This window comes from Ornithodoros turicata, chromosome 9 (genome assembly GCF_037126465.1).
Source record: "Ornithodoros turicata isolate Travis chromosome 9, ASM3712646v1, whole genome shotgun sequence".
In the NCBI taxonomy this organism is placed as follows: domain Eukaryota; kingdom Metazoa; phylum Arthropoda; class Arachnida; order Ixodida; family Argasidae; genus Ornithodoros; species Ornithodoros turicata.
Window position 1 is genome coordinate 27,957,359 of NC_088209.1, and position 12,156 is coordinate 27,969,514.

Consider the following 12,156-nt stretch of genomic DNA (forward strand, 5'->3'; position numbering starts at 1 on the left):
CACGAGCTTTTAGCAAACAGCAGCAGAAACCACGCCCGGCGACTGCGAATATGCCACCGTTCATTACCGTTTACGACCGTCAGGGGCGTTTTACCCAGCGTGAATAGGCTTTCCTCTGGCGTGCACTGTCTTCTTCGCGGACTCAACTTAGCTAAGCTCTCTTCGCTCGCCCGTATTTGATGTACTGCTGACGTACATAATGGATGATTGCGGTTACCTGACAACGGAGGCACGACTACAGTTGTAAGGCTGCAAGGCGGGAAGATTGGCTAGATAATAAAACGAGCGCGATGTTGGCAACGCTGCCGTGAGGGCCGTTGGACTTGCAGCAGCTTTGGACGGTGGAGCCGAGAGTGCTTTATGCAGCATTCACGTCGAGGCCTTTCCTCATGGTGCGAGCGCACACATTCGTAACCGCTGTGCGTATCGCTGGATGAGAATCCAGACCTATACGAAGCATTTAATGACTAGTAACGCAATTACTGTCGTTAATTAATATAAAAATGGTAAATAAAACATTGTGCGCGAGCAGCGACAACTTCAGAGATCAGACACTAGCGAGAGCGAAAGAAAAATAGTATAGCATTTCAAGCACGTATATTCAACAAAGAGCAGTCGCGCAATTTCGGTAAACAGGTATAGGTTGCGCAAACGTGGTACAATATTATGGAACGAGTCTCGATTAGATCTGCACATTGCATAAAAGAGCGCAATAAGTGAAACGATAACAAAATATTGTGTCGTGATGATATAGTTGCAAATCGAGCCGAATGGGGCGACAAATACAATTCGATTCCCAGCCATAAAAAAAAGTAATGTCGAAGAACAAAAAAAAAAAAAAGAAAAAAAAAACACTTGTGGAAGGCACTTCTCCCTTCCTTTCTCCCCTTCTTTTCCTTTTTTTTTTCTTGCTAGGATGGGCTAGCACAAATTACGTTACCCAGGAGAGCTACGGCTTCGAATTCCAGCGAATCGAAATGCCACGAGGCTCCCCCGAGGGTGTCAAAAGTTTTTCCCACTGAACTTGTCCGCGCACTCATATTTAAGCTGATTCCTTTCAGTCCATCGAATCATGTCGTATTTCTCGAGGCTATAGCTTCGACATTTTCTAACGTTTTTTTTTTTTTTTTTTTCTTGAGGAATCTGTGCAAATGCGGTATCGGCTGGCACGACTCGCCTGTTCGGATAGACCTTAAATATAGCATCCGAGAAATTAGTCTAATAACTTTGTCTTGGTGGACGTTAGGGGGAACCACAACAAAGGTCCAGTCTCTTGTTTTTCACGGCACCGAACAGTGAAAGATGATGAAAGGTGGAAGTCACTGAAAAGGTTAGCCAGCTGTAGGACTCGAACCCACATCTTCTGGATTACCGGTCCAGGGCTCTACCAATTGAGCTAAGCTAGCGCACCTCCCCAGCGACTTCCAAGGGCGCGTCATCGGAAGGGACAAGCCAGCCACTCTTTCTCACTCATCCCCCTTTCACTCCTATATTTTTTCTCACTCATACACACGTTCATACGACGGGATCGACACAAGCGGCATCAGTTGAACATGAGACAATTGATGTTTTGAGGCTGGAACACATATAGAAGGTATTTGAGGCTTATATGTATTTGTCGTTCTATATGTGTTCCAGCCTCAGAACATCAATTGTAATGTAATGTAATGTGAATTTATTTCCACAAAGAAAAATTGTGGTGGAAGCTGTGAAAAAATAAAAAAAATTGTCTCATGTTCAGCCGAACAGTATCCAGGGGTCCCCAACCTACGTATTGGATAAAGGGATGTTAGAGTGCAAACATTTCTCCTCACAGAACGAAACGTGCCGTTACCTTGATAGCAATGCAAAAGGAAGGAACGGCTTTCATCCGTTGTGCTGTTCGCGATTTATGATCGATAGAAAGAAAAAAGACAACAACCAAAAAACAAAAAAGAAACGCAATTTACGACTTCCCTCTGCTCTCCTTCACTGCAGCGCTTCTGCGATAAAGGCGAAGCTAGCTTTACAGGCAGCCTTCGTTACCGAATTTCGCGGTTCAGACCACAGCACCGTTTTTCTCCGCTTGCGTCATGTGCACAACCGTTTCGGACCCCCCGGTCTTTTCCACATCATTTCAGTCTGTTGTACTCTTCCCTCGGCTCTTCCTTTCTTGAGCGTTGGCACCTCTTGCGGACCCGTCGGAAGTTCTTTCGTCACATCCGCCGCTGATCTGATACGAAGTTGGATGGACGTTCCACGCGCTCTTTGCCTATTCTACATGGAGCGTGGAACTGTTTTCGATCCATTTACGGAGCGCGTGTACTCCTCTGCAAAGCCCAATCTTTCCCTTTCTTCGCACTCCCTTGTCTTTGCGCTCTTATGTTTTTTTTTTAATAGAATACATTCCTAGCGCTTACGGTAAACAACGGAGCTGTTTGTCGTGCCAACACAGTTGGTCCGCTTCCAGGAAAGTACAGCTAGCGAAGGGACCACTGCACTACATTATACATAGCTGAGGTTGAAAGGTGATAACGGAGAATATTATTGTTGACAAATTTTCTGCGTACCCAAGCAGCACAATATATAGAATGGATGAGCGCATATAGGTAAGGTTTGCCTTCTTTGTGGGTATCTCTGTGGAATGATACCCCGCCCCCTGATAAGACACCTGCCAACCACCCCCATGCACTTGAACGTTCATTGCATTGTGCTGCTTGAGTACGTGCATTTGAGATAACATGTACTCTCAAGGACGGGAATACACCTGACTACCTTCGTGCACATGTCATTCTGCATACGTCAGTCAGCTTAATATCTGCCTCAGAGATTCGTTTTTTCGTAGAGCCACATAAGCTAACTACAGAAAAGGAGGCTGTATATCCCCTTGAAGTACATCCGCGTACTGTACCTTGAAACTTGAGGTTAAGTTACGGTAACTTCAGAAGAGACAACCCCTTCGTTGCTATGTAGAATTCGTTAAAAAAGTGCTCGATGAAGCGTTTAAAGCTCATATTTGAATCCAATCCAATCCAATCCAATCTGCTACTCCTCTTTCGAGTGGAAAAGTAGCTAAAAGCCCGAATGTGCTTGACTAGGCGACTCTCCCACATTTCAGAGTGGATATGTGCCAAAGAAGTTATAGTCGCCATGTTAATCTCCCTTGCTGAACGTGTAGTGTCCACACGCACAGTCCATGGACTGTGCGTTACATCATACTTGGCCGCAACAGCCGGCTGTTTGGACAGCGGGAGGAAGGCGTTAATTTCTGTCGTTTAATTTTTCCGACCTTTGGCATCGCGTAGGTAAGGAAGATTTTCGAAAGGAGGGCCTCTCCAGACCTCAATCTTCGGGATCTTTCGATTTACCTTCTAATATTAGTACCATCGCAGATTGAGAAGAGCGCGCGGAGGAGGTGCGCAATGCGCATGCGCTGTTTGTATCGACCTTCCAATGTTTAATAAAAGCTGCACCATTTATTTATATCTTTCTAGTCGCAGAGACCCAGCTGCAAGCTAGGGGGTCCAAATCTCGAGTTTCCGCTGCTTTCGACTGCGTTTGAACTGGGCCGTTTGTGTGGCTGAATTTTCTGTAACGTGTTGGTGAATATGTTTGTTCAGCACGTCGTAACCTTTCAGTCAGCAGGAACTTAAAGTAGCCCCATGGCGAGATGGTGTACCTGAGTGAAAGAGAAGCTGACACGGTTGTGGCGGAAATTATCTTTTCTTACGTCGTCGGCAGAAGTCTTGCCAACGTTCTCGCTAAACAAGAAGATATCAAATAAGCTTTTTCGAAACTTGAAACCCCCTTTGTGCCAGACTGCGCAACCACGATAATAGAGGATCGTTACACATTCTGGGTTCCTGTCTTGCGAGAAAACGTCATCATGAAACCGTAGTGCGCACTCGTTAACAAAATAATGGGGAAGCAGTACCCTCTAAGGGTATCGCTCCCTCATTATTCCTTTCCGGATTGACATTCAGCAAAGGTGCGCAGTGCCCTCAAAAGCACGGAACACTGAGACAGACTTGCGGTGCTGTGTAGCTGCCAACAGCTTTTTGCCCCGCAATGCTCCAATTGTTGTTCATTTACTGTAATACCCGACGGGGCGTGACTTGCCACAGTTTTGGCACCGCGAGGACACTCTTGCCAGCTGAATGCGCCTTATAACGGTGCTGTGAAAGATGGGCCCAATAGCGATTAGAACGAGATCAGATTTGTTGATCAAAGTGTATTGTAGTGGCCAGTATTTGACTGCGAGCCACAGTGCCATTGCGAGATTCGAGGGTGTTTTTCGTGCCAGCCGCTGGGGGACACAGTGCCATAGTGGGTAAGCAGGCTGTTAATCGCGCCCAACTGCCTTATCAGTACACCCGGAAACTTCACACAATGTTCTACACTCGGAGACAGTCACAGAGTTATTACCGATATCGTCATCATCATCATCGGGTATCGAGTTATCGTCACATTATCTACGATAATGTGCAGTATTGCTGGTCGTTTACTATCTTCTTTGAACTCTTGTTGAGTACGATCTCATTTAAAAGTAGTTCCGCCAACAACGCCCCGTTGTTATACGGAATACCAGTGGCGTGTATCTTACTGTTCTATGTATACAAGGCACATAACGAATGTAAGTTGCACAGTCTTTAACGAGCGTTGTAACCGGTGTTGTTTTGTTTAACGATCTTTTGCATGAACGACGGGCTGTTCAGTGCTGTGCTCGAGTAATTTCATCATTTGTACCCCGTACCTAATTGTGCCGTTTGAATTCTTTGCTGGAGCTCCACAAGTGAGGTCAGCGATTTTAGCCAGGCTGAAAGGAGCCGTAACTTGTTTTAAAAATGTTTTACGTGTTTTTGTTTGGCCCTTGAATAGCGTGGACGTATTATCGCTCTTTTGAAGAGGCTGTCAAATTCAGACCTGTTGTCGTTCGTATAATAAGTGATTCTCGGCTCTCAGGTCGAAGTGTTCATCGTGGTGGGCGTGCGGATAGCGAACAGCGCTTTTAACGATGGCGGAACTGATGGATGACGCTCTCGTCGGGATGGCACTGCTCTGTACCGTTGTTACAGCTTTCCGGTGTTTTTCGGCACGCAACGTTTATGTTTCTAGCGTACCACCCGAAGCAAAACGGTGATTCGAGGAGGAAACAAACTTTGTTCGTTTATTTGCGCTTATTGCTGTAATTATTTTATGAAATAACACGATTTTTTACCCATATTTCAAAAATATATATATTTCAAAAACGGAAACGACCTCCCCCCACTTCCCGGAAACTGCAGCTGCCAAATCGCGATGTAATTCGCTCACGGCAGGAGGACAAGTTGGATGTTGGGGTCGATCGAAGCAACTTCATTCCTGGAATCGCCGTGCGGAGATGCCTGCCCTCTTTCGGCAGCTGGGGGTACAAGCGGCTGAGTGGTGAGGCATACGGCCGCAATATGGCGCTACCGCGCCGTGTTGTGTTATGTATCGAATGAGAGCCTTTGTCAGTGAGATATTTAGTTAGGGACGGTGGGAACCAGAAGAAGAGCATTAAGACCAGAGTAAAGGAATCAGAGACGATACACTAGAACAGTAAAATTTCTGCGAAGATGTCACTCGGGTTGTTCGGGGACCACGAACCGGGAATACGACCGGAGAGGGACCGTTTCGCCTGATCCCTTTTGAATCAGGGCAGAGTTCGTAATATAACTTCACAGGCGTAGAGGAAAAATAAGGAAAGTATAGATATCGAGGTATCAACTTCCTATCGGCGCTTTTTGCCAGGCCTCCAGGTGGCGCTTTGTCGTATGTTGTCTGCTCAAGACTGGGGTAAGGGAAACTAGACAGTGGACAAGTAAAATGAAGGCGAAACCGTCACTTGAGGTGTACAGCGACAACTCTAGAGCAAGCGCGCTACTGTTTGAGGCAAGGACAGGGATGTTACGAACGAAAACGCACGTCGCAAAATATACGGACGTCTCAGATAAAACATACGGTATATGTGGACAAGAAGAGGAGACTGCGGAGCATGTCATATTGGCATGCAAAGGTATTCAGTCGCAGGGCGATGTGACCTTATGGGAAGCGCTAGGTTTCCGTAACAATGGGGGCGAAGTTAACCTCAAATCATTACAAAATACAAGGACCGATTAAATGATTGGTGGCATAGACATAATGTAGTTGTCTCCAAAGCAAACACCGGCAGTGTGAATAATAGTTCTGATCGTCCGAAGTAATTTCATCTCAATAATGCGTTAATTCTAGGCTCGGTGGCGCCAGCTACCGCCCGCTCCAAAGGAAAACACCACAGTATCCATCCATCCATCCATCCATCCAGTGCCGAGTAGTCGCCTCCTTATCCCAATAGCGAGAGCATTGGTTCCGGTTCCGGTTTCGGTTTGTTCCAGAGCCGGACAAGAGAATATATATATATATATATATTAGCTATCTGATAATGATGAAAGAAGTTAATTAATTATGAAAGAAGGAGGTCACTGAAAAGGTTAGCCAGCTGTAGGACTCGAACCCACATCTTTTTGATTACCTGGCCCGGTAATCCAGATGTGGGTTCGAGTCCTACAGCTGGCTAACCTTTTCAGTGACCTCCTTCTCTCATAATTACTTTCTCAGGCACTTGAGGCTTTATGTGTATTTGTCCTTTCTTTGTATTCCAGCATCAGAACATCAATTGCCACTATCTGATAAGATCATTTCTCTTGCAATGACTCATTCGACTAACATTTCAGTGTTCCTGCATGTTCTTGTCCCTATGGAGGACCGTCTAGAGACCCCCATGTCCTTCGGAAGGGCGTTACCTGCGTGCGATCACGTGACCCTCTTATATACTGCATCATTAATTGCGCTTTCCTTGGGGCCCGGTAGCCATTGTTTTTTGCGTGCGCTACGCCTGAGCGACCGTCAACCACGTGTGGGCTCTCAACCGGCGTGACTGCCCCCTCGCCGGCAGTGTGAGTCACGCGCGTCCGGTAGATTTTCGAATGTCTCACCGACTGGAAGTAGGCACAACTGCGTGCTATTCCATACAGTGCTCTTGGGGAAGGCTAATGAAGAAACGCGTGGTGGAGATCCTGGAGCCATTTCAGTGGCATAACTTGATCGCGGCGACGAGACGAGGCGAGGAGACTGCACGTTATCGATACTTTCGCACAGATAAGAACAAGGCTTTTTTTTTTTCTTCGTCGCCTCGAGTTGTTGATACCCTAGTCAAGTATTGGTTCTAGTGGGGCAAGGAATGTTGACGTATAATATGGGGAGTGTATGCACGTCAGACTCGTCGAGAGGCCGCGACCTTCTGTCCCCTTCCATATCGAAGCACGGTCTAAAGATTTGTCTATAGCCAGAAAAAAAGATCCTAGTCGCAAAATTTACACATGTACTCTTCATCTCCAACGACGTATAGATATGGCAGATAATTTATTCTGTTGCAGAAGTGTTGTGTCCTTCGAAGCACTACAGAAAAAAAGTTAAGTAAAAGGAAATGCTGCATATTTTTGCATTCTACCAAACGTGTTTATATTGCGTGGCTTTATAGGGCCATCTCCCGACCCACTTGCACGAACGTTGAGGAAATTCCTTAGTGGCGTCCTCGGTGACTTTGTCAGTGCTTCACGCGCGAGCAGTGTTGAGGACTGTAGCACGTGCCTGAAGCATTGCCGAAGCAGCTGAGGACACCAACTGAAGAATCTCCTCAGTGTTCGTGCAATGGAGCCGGGCCTCTCTTCTTTCTTTCTGCACCAGTAGTTTCCCCAGAAATCGACCTTGGGGGGGGGGGGGGGGAGGGGGCAGGTACCGAGCTTCGAAGAAGGGGACGGTACATGTTCATGGGTATATACATTGGTAGCCGAGCTGTATTGGACAATCTCAGGGGGTGTTGCAAACATCCAGATGGTACATCCACCCCCGTAAGGAGGGGGGGGGGGGGATTCCTGCTCTCCATACCTGTCACAGATAGCTGTCGCTAAAATATATATACACGTATTCGAAATTCCACAGCGAAAATTGTCTCGACAGTCGCTTTACTACTAAAGCTTACAAGCTTGCAGGTCCCGGCCATCCGACGCACTCTTTGGGGAAGACGTCCCTGGGCTGCCCCTCTTAAAACGGCTTTGATGCACGTTGTTGGCACACGGTTGATGATTGCCAAAGCGGAGTGTAGACGTATTTAGACAAAGTTGCGGTGTGCTAAATCCTCAAGTCTGGCATTTCTCCTGGTCTGACTTATTTACGGAGCAGCTCTCACGTATTTGCATGAAATAGACGCAGGTGAGAAAACGTGCACTGCACTCGCTGTGGAGATGAGACTCTCGTTTAGAGTGAGAAATATGTGCAAGGACGTACTTTGTGCTGAGAGAGAGAGAGAAAGAGCGAAAGAAAATAGTCGTTAGATTTTTGTCGAACTACTTTTCCTTCAATATTTTTCTTCTGCTGTCTCAGGCGTTTTACATTTAACATCAAACTGTATATCGTAAAAACTACGTTTTTATTCATTTATCTTATTTTATTTCAGCCACACTGTTAGCCCTGTAGGGCTGTAACAGGAGTTGGTGGGATACAAGGCAAAATGAACGATAACACGGTACAGGGTCAACTCTACTATGACTCTGGGATCTACTAAATACAAACCAATGAAGAAAATGCGAAAGCGAGGAAGAAAAAAAAATAAAGAAGAAACTCAGTACCGGATACGGTACGGCAGTTTACCTCGACATTGTGGGGTAATACTGCTGCGAAGGGCTTCCGGTAGCGTCACTCGTTGCAACAAAATGCCGTCGTTATCAGTAAAAGAAGTAAAACGTTTCGCGATATAACTAAATTCGGCAAGCACAGCATTTCTTTTCCGTGCTCCTATGCACGTAACACCTGTGTGTGAAGCTTCAGGAAGTACAGTCGAAGTTAATCCTGTGTTCAATTATATCTTATATCTCACGAAATGAAAGGCTTCCTTTTCCATCGATGTTAAAATTGCTCCTCTACTTAAAACTATAGTCACACAATTTTTGTTTTAAACTCGATTAGGGGTCGCCGTATTGCACAGTATACGACGAAGGGAGTCAGGACACTTTGCATATTGACCAAGAAGCAATGATCTTGGAACCTAAAGTCGTCACTTTCCTTATGTCTATTAAGCGTGAGTGTATGCGATTTTCAGCGCATGGACCATCACATCGTGGCGGAACACAAAATGAAATATCGTGTCGTCATTTATTTCAAGGTCAAGAAAGACGCATAATCTTCTCTTGGATTGGCTTTGATATCTTTCTTTCCATGCATTGGAAAAGTATACCTTCTCCAAGGGAGCATATAGTTCCAGCACCTATCCCATCTGACTCATTCAAAATTACCCCTCGTTATATCTCCTTTTGTTCTCCCCTTCTTTGGAACTTCCGCTGAAATGTCACGGAGCTGAAAACACGTGGAGTAAACAGGAAGACAAACGACGGAAACATATCGCACTCTGATTCCGCCGCCGCCGCCGTACTTGTGGCATTGGTCGGGGGTTTTCACGCCCGTAGCGCTCCTCGTCCGTTCGTTGAAAACCTGGATGCATCGAACCAGCGGAAGCGTACTTCGAGGGCGAGCGACACCTGTGGAATAGGAACCTACACGAGCCATTCGTGCGATCGTGTGGTTGTCGGAAACGGCTCTTCCGGGACGCATGTGCGGGGCTGTGACGTCATCTTGACAGAACTGCCTCGGGTGATTCATAGGAAACGGGTTACGGGAGAAGCAAAAAAATTGTGTTTCTTTGTCCGCCCTCTTCATTGTCCTCCGCAATATGATGTTGAAGGAGTCTGCATTCCTGAATGAAGAAGAAATAGAAAAAAGAAAAGAAAACGAATACTGACGTTCACTTTGACGTAATGGCTTTGAAGGGACAACAAATGAGCAAATTCCTACCACCCGTGGACAAATTGAATGTTAGCATAGTTAGCCTTTAGTATTTCATTTCCATGCCGCGACTGGGAGGTGACACGGGTTCGAATCCTGTCACCGGCTGTGCTGTCTGAGGTTTTCCCTGGGTTTTCCGAAGACTTTCCGGACGAATGTCGGCACAGTTCCCCCTGAAGTCGGCCCAGGACGCATACTAACCCCTGTCCCCCAATCCTTCCTGCTGTCCTCTCTCCATCTGTCCACGTCTGTACGCCGCTCATAGCCACGGTTGCTTCGCGGCGCTTACACGGAATTTAAAAATTTATATTTCATTTCCACGAGAAAGGGTCTGGTTATCTTCTCTCGACCGTCGTCAGGAAAGGCTTCGGTAGATCGGTAGGTAGCGCGCCTGCCTTCTGACCCTAAGGTCGCGGGTACGAACCCAGCCGAGGACTTTGACGAAAGGTACACGTTGGTGAGATTGCCGCGTGCGGTGGAGTTGCCGTGTGCTGATATTTCAGTGCACGTTAAAGAACCCTCGGGCGGGCAAAATTAATCCACAGAGCTCTCTCATGATCATACTTCTCTCGTGACGTAAAGCCACGAATTATCATTATCTTCGCTCGCTATGTAATTTCATCGAACTGTATCCCGCCGCCACCGCCTCACGTGATCTATGATTGTCAAAAAAAATACAGAAAAGGCTTATTTCGTTACTGGAACTGCGAACCGAAAAAAAAAAAAGGGGGCGGTTCTCGACCGTCGTCGGGAAATATCATGTTGCATGTCGAGCGGTTTCGCAGGCGCCATGGAAGGTACTGACGTCTACAGATTCGTGAACGTGGACGACTGCCAATCGTGGTGGCTCCCAGCACCTGAGACCCCCGCGTCGTCTTTGCCCTGCTGGCACATATTCCTGGCGGGGAGACAGGTGTCTCGCGACATGAGAGACACAGAAGGAACAAACCAGGGGGGGGAAGGGTAACGGTAATGGTAACGGAAAGAGAAACGGTATATTACCGAAATTGGGGATGGTAACGATAACGGAAACGCGTACTACGGTCCTCCATTACCGCAAACAGAAACGGAAACGAATTTATCGTCCGGTACTGAATTCGGGTAATGGCTATTCCTGTTGTGCGATGACATTTGAGTGACTTTTCATTTTTTTGTTTTTGTATTTTGATGACTCCATTCCCTGTAATGCTCTAAATACTACACGAGAGCATGGAAAGAAAGCGCAAATTGGATCTCGAGTGTGCATCCCTCACTTACCTACTTGTCCCAGTCTTCATAACCCCATGACATCAACACATGAAAGATGAAAGTCACTGAAAGTCATCTTTCATCGTTGATTTCTTAGGCAATTTGAGGCTTTGTTTGTATCTGTCCCCTCTATGTTGTTCCAGCCTCAGAACATCAGTTTATCTCTTGATCAACACATGACACTATTCCACCATAGCACCAGGATGCCAGCCTATGATTTTTAGTGACTTATTTTGTACTTTTTTCTTTTCACTGTGGCCATGGCAGTATTATTTACTATTGAGGGCGTCCGCTTATGAATACGACATTGGATGAAAGGTACGCCCATCTTGAGTTGCTGGACTCCGAGTGACTGAAGACTGGAAACATGTTCCTATATATATATAAGATAGAAAAAGTATATATATATATATATATATATATATATACACACTTTTTTTATCTTGCAAGATGTGCGCATCCCAACGACGTAAAATTACTTGCGTAGTGTGTACGCGTGACACCGAAGCAGCACTTGTGCAAAACAGGGTGCTCATAGAGCCAGACGGGGTGTCCTCCCGCAGCTCCGTAACAACCGTTCCGTTACCGGAAACAGTAATGGAAACGAAATTGAAAGGCCGGTATCAGAAACGGATAACGGAAACGAAAATCTAGCAGTAACGAAAATGGAAACGGTAACCAAAATACGCCCGTTATCCTTCCCTGGAACAAACACAGTAGAAGCAAAGTTCGCATTTCACTCTGAAGCATTGTTGCGGCGACATTTTATTCATTTGTTGAGTATGCAAAACCTGCGTTTTTGAGTAGTCGGAAATAAATTTTGAAAGTTGGTGACACCAGCAACCTAATCTTCAAATGACTTTCCAGGCGATGTTGTCTCCACCCAACTCTGCGTGCAAAAATACAAAACCAAAACATGTTGTCAGCGAAACTTGCGTCTCCCTACAGTTTCTCATTGGAAAGGTTTGGCCTGGCAGGATTCCAGTTTCCATCGGCGACAAAAGCTCGGACTTGACCTTGGGGACGGAGTAC

At 46.2% G+C, this 12,156-nt stretch overlaps 1 protein-coding gene and 1 non-coding gene across 11 annotated transcripts in view; one reads left to right on the plus strand and one right to left on the minus strand.

The window, feature by feature from the left end:
- The window catches only part of LOC135368501 (rap guanine nucleotide exchange factor 2-like), a 167,132-nt gene that overhangs the window by 109,904 nt on the left and 45,072 nt on the right, over positions 1–12,156 (plus strand). The gene's annotated exons all lie outside the window — the stretch shown is intronic.
- Positions 1,334–1,406, minus strand: Trnat-ggu (transfer RNA threonine (anticodon GGU)). The gene has a single exon. It is a non-coding gene; the product is annotated as a tRNA-Thr (tRNA).